The sequence below is a fragment of the Cebus imitator genome, unplaced genomic scaffold (genome assembly GCF_001604975.1).
Source record: "Cebus imitator isolate Cc_AM_T3 unplaced genomic scaffold, Cebus_imitator-1.0 Scaffold223, whole genome shotgun sequence".
Classification (NCBI taxonomy): Eukaryota; Metazoa; Chordata; class Mammalia; order Primates; family Cebidae; genus Cebus; species Cebus imitator.
The window spans coordinates 3,163,796-3,172,590 of record NW_016107538.1 but is presented as its reverse complement, the minus strand read 5'-3'; the positions used below and the strand labels follow the sequence as shown (position 1 = coordinate 3,172,590).

The 8,795-nt window shown below is 39.0% G+C and overlaps 1 pseudogene; it reads right to left on the bottom strand.

Moving 5' to 3' along the window:
* Positions 1-5,572: 5,572 nt before the first annotated feature.
* Positions 5,573-6,051, bottom strand: LOC108281323 (annotated as a pseudogene).
* Between the last annotated feature and the right edge of the window lie 2,744 nt (positions 6,052-8,795).

Below are 8,795 nucleotides of genomic sequence, written 5' to 3'. Positions count from 1 at the left end.
TGAGCTCCACTGGAGGACGAGTGTTTGACAGCTTTCTGTTCCCCAGCCATCAATGTCTGCACTGCCTGGTTGTATTTCTTATGAATACTCCTAGACCCTGAAAAGACTACATTGGAAAAAATTCTTTATAGGTCACTACTTCTATTTTTGACAGGTGAACTTTCATTGACCCCCATGAAAATCTGCCTCTGTAAGCCAGGCTAATGCTGCATTCTGCAAAAAAACAAATAAAAAGAATTGTTTCATTAACTGGGCTGAAAGAGGTATCACCCTAATTCTTGACGTGCTAATGATTGCTGGTTCTCAAAGGTGCTAATTTTCAGACTCCAGTGTGGAAAATGTGTTCATTCCCCCAGAGGTTCAGCATTAGCCTTTTTTTCCCCCCTTTTTTCTTTACCTAATCCTGATATTAGTTCACATTTGGACTTTGGCCTAAATAAATAAATTAGAAATATATGCATTTTAAACAAATACATGTTTGATATTTCCCCTCAAACTTTATTATCAAGCACATTTGCACAAAATATAATGTTTGATCTTGAAAATGGCATCCCGTCTTTCATGGGAGAATGCCTATGGAATGAATAGCTTTTATTATACGTCTAAAGGCCTTTTTATTTCGGGGGGAATTGGGCTTTTACTTATAGTGTGTGCTGATCTTCATTGCTAATGCTTTCCCATTTGAAAAAAAAATCTTTCATTCTTTATTTGTTTTAATGCAAAAGAGAAAAAGAAGATATGTAAATATGGGCCTTTAAATAAAAAGACTTGGGCACATTGAGGATGCATTGAGTTGCACTTTCTTAGTGGGAATCCCTGGCGGCTCACACCTCTATTTGTTAAGCACCTACTTTTCCAAAAGCAGCCAATTGCTTAAAGTTCTTTATATAAAAAACTGCTCCCTAATAAAGGAGTGGAGGTAGGCTAACATTTGGGGGATGGTTAGTGAGACTAGGAGCTTCAGAGCTTCTCCTCTCTGAATGCAGAAGAAAGGAATTTTCACAGGTAAAAGTAAAGAAGAGTAAAGGTAGAAGGAACACTAGAGATCAAGAATAACTACCTCATCTTATCATTTTGGAAACCAAGGAGGAAGAGTTGGAGTCACATGTTCAAGGTCTCTGAGGACAGACGATAATCCTGCCTGGAGCTTTTCTTGTCAGACTTTACCCGCCACCTCCACCCGTACCCAGTTTGGTTATAATTAAGGGGCTGCTGGATAATATACTCAGCTTAGTTCAATTTCCTTCAACAATTGCAAATTGAATCTAACTATGTGTACACTCTCCTCTGGGTGCTGGGGAGGATGGGGAGCATGGAAAGAACCTGGGCTACAAACCATTTAGACTTATCAGTTGACTTCCCAGTTTCACTGCTGACCAACTGGTAGATCTGGGCCATGTAATAACCTCACCAAATCTCAGTTCCTCATCAGAATATGGGGATAATTCTCATGCTGTCTTGAAGGATGGCGGTGAGGATTAGAATGAACATAAGAAAAAATGTTTGGCTCTCTGTGGTTGCTCCGTAAACAGTAGCTGTTCTCATTGTCTTTAGTTTTAAGATAAATAAGACATAGTCCCTGCCCTTATAGATCTGACAGTCAAGTGAAAAACACTTTGGGAAACATGGCCCTAGAATGCTTTCAGCTGCATTATTTATCAGTGACTGGATCAGCTACAGTCATCTTCACAACTTCAACTATACTGTGGTGAGGAAATTCCCTAAATTTCTTATCATGGACCCTAGGAGTGAGAGGAAAAAGAGGAGCCTGGAGGTGGGATAAATTAGACGTGATGTACCCCAAATTTGTCTCATTAGCCTATAATCTGGTTGCTTGGAAAACTCACCTATAAAACATGAGACATTTTTTTCTCCAATTCATGAACAAATCTCAAAATGGCAGGGGATCATATGATCTTGTGTACATGGGTATGTCGTCCTGCTGTGTAAACCATCTTGAAAAACTTAAATTTTATTAGTAGATTTTCTTGACATGAAGTACAGAACAATGCTTGATTTTTTTTTTATTGCTTTATCTATACGTTGGATAGAAATGACTGATAATTGATTCACAGTGGTTGAACTGATCTTGGGTAAACACATATTCCTGGCTTGGTGAACACATATTTACAGCATGAAGCAAATAAAAATCACTTTTACATTTTAAAATATTTTGCCTTACCTATCTGTTTTCCATTTCTCTATCTGAATATTAAGAAATACCTTTAGTGGACCAATCTGTGCCTGGTTTGGAAAGATCTCTACCCAATCTTGGTTCTACTTCTAGATTTCAAGGCCATCTCATCAGAAGCACAATTATTACCAAAGTCTCCTAATTAGCATCTAGGAGCAACTTGATAAATGCTTTCTGCTTGTTCAAGCAGGAAGGAGACTGTTGAACATTGGGAGGTGCTGAGCCAGGTAAGCTATTTCTTTGCTTCCTGATTCCACCTCTGTCCTTGTGGCCTGTGGAAATACATAAATATTCCATTTTATGTGTATGTGTTGAGTTAAAATATTGACTGTTCTACAAGCTACAGTGGATTGAAAAGAAAAAATACTGTTCCTTAGCTCAATGGCATTTAAAATCTAGCTGGAAAGACAAGAACAGTGGTAGTCTACTTACAAAAAACACAATTTGATATTTATATTATTTACATGCCTTACAAAATTATTTAATTTTCAAAATTAATTTTAATTTTTTGTATCACTTAATCTTTGCCATTGTAAATTAGAGGCACTAAAATTAGTATTAAAATGTATTAAGTTCACAAGGCCAAATATTTAATATAAATATATAATGTGTTAAATATATTTATATATAAATGTATGATGCAAATAATAGAACTTTCTTGCGTTTTAAGTTTGTTGTTTTAAATGTTTTAATTCATTATTAAAGCTTAAAATGGCACCAAGACTTTTGGAGTGTGACTAATAACAACATAGTTACAAATTATGAATAGGTGAATGTGGATATACATATATTTGTATGTAGATATGTATATTCCCTCCCTCGCATCACTACAAGGCTTTTGAAGCAGCCACCCTCTCTCCCCAAAACAATGAGCACACCTAGTGCTCATGTTGATTCTAAATACTTTACTAAAAGGATCTAGGGCTCCTTGGAGAAATAACTGGATTCAGGGGTGCCACAGAAAGTACAAGATGGGTCTGAAATATCATGCCAGGAAGTGAAGAGGAGTTTGAAGAATCAGGAACACATATCAAAAGGGGCAGGAGCCTGCCTGCAGGATCTCCCTAGCCAAAGCAGAACAACCTGAGCACCAAAATATTGGATGGCCTTCCACTGAATAAAATAGAAGGCCATGAGTGCATACTGACACCAATAGATAAATGAATGGAAGAGAATGAATGCTTATTCTTATAGCAGAATGCTTGCTAATATATGTAGAAGCAATGATGGATTTAAAAATGTCACCTTCCAGCCACTCCCTTAGTGGTGGGTGACTCACAGACTCTGAATTTTGGCAACTATTCCAACCAAGTCTCTTTATTCTTTCTGATCCTATTTAGGAGCACACATTGCACCTATCTGTTGAATCTCATTATTGTCTTCAATCTGCTTGTTCTCCCCCTATCTGTCATGTCTCTGACTTTTTTAAGGAGAACAAAATTTTCATTCTCTGGAATGACCATCCTAAAGAATGAAATCTAGGTTTCTCCTGTGTTTGGGGCTGATGAGACTCTGAACATGATTTTTGGCAGGGATATGCAGAACAGATTCTGGCTCTTCATGGTGTCTCACATCAAGAGCAATATAAGGTCCATTCATCACACCTAATCATCCTGGTGTCTTCCAAATTTCTCCAACCTAAATTCACTATTTTCTTCTTTTTGTATTTGCCTAATGTTTTGTCGGGAGATATTTCTCTACTCACCTTCCTGTCTGCCTTCCAAGTCCATGCAATGTTCATTACCCTAGAGGTCCACAGTGACATCCTAAATGTTCAATGGATACGTGGAAATTACAACATGGTAGGTTTTAGGGACACAGCTACAAATCTTTTGAACTTGAATGTGGCTGAGAGTCACTTTTTGACGCTGTTCCTGGGAAGAAAATTACCTCGTGTTCAATTCAGTGGAGTCGTGCCCATGAATTATTTTGAAGTCATCTGTTGGCTTTCCAGGAGGAGGACATGATGAAATGGAGCCCAAGCTTTGAGGAGGATTGGTTTCGCTCTGCTCCCAGGACTCTTCCTGTTTTTCATGCTGGTTAGATAGCCTTCAGCTACTGTCACTCATGGCTTCCTGGGGACTGGCTCTTGTCATGGGATTGTTTTGATTATCCTAATTCTTGACATTTTGAATTCAGTTGAAGTGGTTTTCTTTTTCAACCTTGCAACAACCCTCAGCTGTTTGAGGAGAGCTTACTAGGAAATGTTTGTTTTTCATTAACTCGTTTCTCTCTATTAGAGCCAACAGAAAACCAGAAGAGCAAAAGAGAAAGGAGTCCTGTTCAATTAGCCTCATTAGACATCCCACTTCAGGTCTCTGTCCAGCTCTAGTAAATTCACCATGGGAGACCCTGGGAAAACCATGATCCTTCTGGTTCCTTCTGTTACATGTCAATGCCTCATTGGCTCATCTGCTCAATGCTTGTTAAGTCCTTAGGATGTGCTGGAAGCTCTCACGTGGAATGTCGTTTTTTTAAAAAACAAGCAACACTGAAAGGTATGGGTTATTAACTTCATTTAAACACCAGGAAATTGAAGTTTGGAGAAGCTAAGTGACTTGTCCAAGATTCCTCTCATGGAAAATGATGGAACCAGTTTTGAATCTTTAGACACCATGTTGTTGTCTATTCTCAATGTCTATTTTGAGGAAGTGAGTGGGCTGTGGTTTCTGGCTATATTGGCCTAGGTAGCATAGGCAGAGGAGAATTCCAATGCCCAAATGCTCAGCCTGGCTCTCTGAGCTTGTGCCTGAAATCTAGGGGCTAAATCATGAGCTCAGTAGCTATTTTTTCTTCTCTCTCTTTTTCTCTATGAATGCACATCTCTTGGGGGACGGCATGGGATAGACGATAGGAACGGGGCTTGGCTGAGCTATAACTATAAACATTGGCATAATATCATATAAATAAAACTCCCATTTATATAAAGCTTCTACTCAACCTGAGAACTTGGATTGAATGAGAAAGGGACATGCTGTTTTTGTAGATTGGAAGGAAATGTAGAGAGTACTTAGCTGTGTCTGCTTTTTAGGTAGAGGAGGACTAATTTGGAACTGGAAAGGGGACACGATATTCATCTAAATTCCATAGCAAACAAATGTTAAGACCAGGATGTGAATTCAGGTCTCCTGACTCCTGAACATTGGGTGGTTAAGAGCAAAGCAAATATCTATAAATTTGAAGAATAGTATACAGAACAGAATAATTTGGGAGCTCTAGGAATATTTTACAACACAATTCGCAGATCCTCAATCATTTTACTATAGAAGTGAGTAACCCTCTTTCAGTAATCTGCTGTTATGAAGAGGTGATTGACAATGTCAGATTGCATCTTCAGAGGTGTAATCTTTTTTTTTTCTTAGGTATATAAACTATGTGTTAACAGACAAGGCCTACAGACTTATTTCTTTTGGACACACCCACATTGGGGCCACAGAGGCCAGCGGTCTTGGTGTGCTGACCTCGGACGTGAAGGCCCCAGAAGTGGCACAGCCCTCTATGGGCCTGAATCTTCTTTAGTCGCTCCAGGTCTTCAAAGAGCTTATTGTCCAGACCACTGGCTAGTACCTGGCTATATTTTCCATCCTTTACATCCTTCTGTCTGTTCAAGTACCAGTCTGGGATCTTGTACTGGCATGGATTCCGCATAATGGTGATCACACGTTCTACCTCATCCTCGGTGAGTTCTCCTGCCCTCTTGGTGAGATCAATGTCTGCTTTTCTCAACACCACATGAGCGTATCTTCGGCCCACACCCTTAATGGCAGTGATGGCAAAGGCTATTTTCTGCCATCCATCAATCTGGTGTTGAGTACTCGCAAAATATGCTGGAAGTTTTCAGGGATCACTAGAGACATGGCAGCAGCACAAGCAGTGGCCGGGGTGTAATCTTTTTAAGTAAGGAATAGCGGTGTGTGCAGTGGGGGAAGAGGGGGAGAGTCATGCTCCTGTTAATAGTGAATGCTGGAGGCTGTACTTTTCCATATTCTCCATGGATCCAGCATGCCATGGAACAATGCAGTTGAGAAGAAGGATGGGGGCACTGTCCCTTTATGTATGCCCTCTAGGGATGAGGCTTGGGCTAGAGGACGCTGGGTGTAATGCCCTGGAAAGGAGATGGAACCCACGTGGAGCTCAGGACAATCTACCTGTCTGGCTGGTTCTTATCCCCCACTGAGTATCAGAGGAGAAGACACCTGCAAATTCTGTCCTCTGGGATCCAGAAAAAAAGTTATTTGTTGTAAATACTTGATGTCCTTAATAGACTGCAACTAGACTGGCCTCTACCAAACAGGAATGAGAAATTATAAGGAGATAATTGCCTAAGATGAAAAGACAACAAGATGAAATTTTAAGGCAAATGGTTGGCCTAAGAAAAATGGCAAGGAAAACCAAAAGTTCCATTGTAGAATCAAAATCCGAGTGGGATGATGTAGAGAGAGCCACAGTGATATTAAGGAAACACAAATGTGATTAAAAACAGTGGAGAAAAGTATTGAAGACATAGAACAGAAGCCAAAACCGAAGAACCAAATGTATTTCTGAACAATAAAACAGCAATGATAGAATTACTAATTAAACATCACACCACATGTTTTTTCTACAGGTCTTCTGCAAATTAAAACATTACCACATTGCATTAGAGAAAAATATGAAATAAGTCTAACACCTAGATAAACCAGAGCAAAAATTTCCCTTATTAAGACAAATTCTACAACTATCCAATAAAAATTGGACTAATTAAACCCAAAGTAATGCAAAGCTTGTTGGTTTTAGATTTCTCCTGTGTAATGTCAAACAGCCCAAAATAAGCGGATCTGAAACATCATTGAAGGAAAACTATTGTGACTGCACAAGAGTAAACACTGCCACTTTTTCTATGTGCAGGCAACAAAAAGATTTCCAGGTATCTGAAAGCTTAGGAAAAGTGTTCCCAGGGTATATTTCTTGACAAAATTTAGTTGAAAAAAATTCATTCCATGTGAAATGTCGAACAAAACTAAGAATACCAGAAAATTCTGTGAAAACAAAAAATAAAACTGGTGGTGAGAATTAAAACAGTTAAACATGAAATTAATTTAAAATATCTGTTAATCATAATATTACAGCCAACACTGATTTAGTGCTTACTACGTTCCTGCACTGTGCTAAGTGTTTTACACTTACGTTTGTTTAGAAAGTTTCACGCAGATGTCAAGAACTATTGAACATGGCCAGGTATAGGGTTCACACCTGTAATCCTAGTACTTGGAGGCCGAAGCAAGAAGATCACTTGAGGTCAGGAGTTCAAGACCAACCTGGGCCACCTAGTAAGATCCTGCTTCTAAAAAGTTATTTATTAAATAAAAGATTTAAAGTATAAAAATAGGAATGTAATAAAAACAATCCAAGCTTTATATCTTCAAATTATGAAGATATAGGAAGGTGTGAACCAACCACATAGGAAGGTGTGGAAGAACTGCTTCCTTCTTCATCTTAATATTGGAAAGACGATGGTATGCAAAAGATACTGTTTTAATTTTTATTTACTTTGATGATTTGAGGCATATCTGGCTGTCTACAAAGTAAAAAATAATTTTAAAAATATAAAGTAAAAGCTTAAAAACATTTTATGACAAAAAATAGTAGAAAAAAATAAATTATGCTTACGCGAAGCTTTTTAATATATCAATAGGAGAAATATAAGTGACCACCTGCAAATAAAACAAAGCAAGAATCCAAATAGGCAATTCAAAAAATAATACTATCTGACAATTAACATAAAAAATGAAACTTCATAAGCAATATTTTAAAGTACAAATTAAAACAGCAATGACATACCATGTGAAAACCATCAAATTGGCAAAATTCAAAAGAATAAGAATCCCTGGTGTTAGCTGGGATTCAGGAAAAGGGCCCTTTCACACACTACCAGTAGCAGAGTAAATTGGTTAATTGGTACTCTTTTGGAGGGGAATTTGGCAACATACATCAAAAGCTTTCTAAATGCAAACACCTTTTGACTCAAGGATTGTTTATCCAAAAGACATACTCAGAGGTGGCCACAAAGATTTAACCACTATGATGAGAAGAGAGATATTCATGTACGGGACTTCCCCGTTGAAATGAAGGATGATGCACAAGCCAGAAATAGAGAGAGGACAATGGTGGATGATTAAGAGGCAGGGCCTTCCTGTCTATTGGATGCTCTGCTCAGATACAGCACAGAGACCATGGGCACCCAACGGACCCTGGAATCCCGAGAGCCCTTCATCTCTAGTAAGCCTGGCCCCTCAGTTGCCTGCATCCATCTCTGGTTTATGCCTTGTGCTACCCCGGAGGCTTTTCTCAATCCCTGTTTAAACACTTTAGATTATCTCTGTAGCAATCTTGGCAATTAGGGAGAGGGAGGAAAACTATGCAGAAACAGGATAGGAGAATAACGGGGTGCAGAGGGAGGCCAGAACTGGAGTCCCAGAAAGCCATCTGGAGACTCAGGCGAGCTTGCCACTACTGGCTTCTGCCAGTGTGCGTTCCCGCTGTTTGTAGACCTAATACTGGCTGGAGCTGCCATGGCTGTTTCTGCTGGGGTGACTCCTCTCAGCTCCCTGTGTGCTCCCGT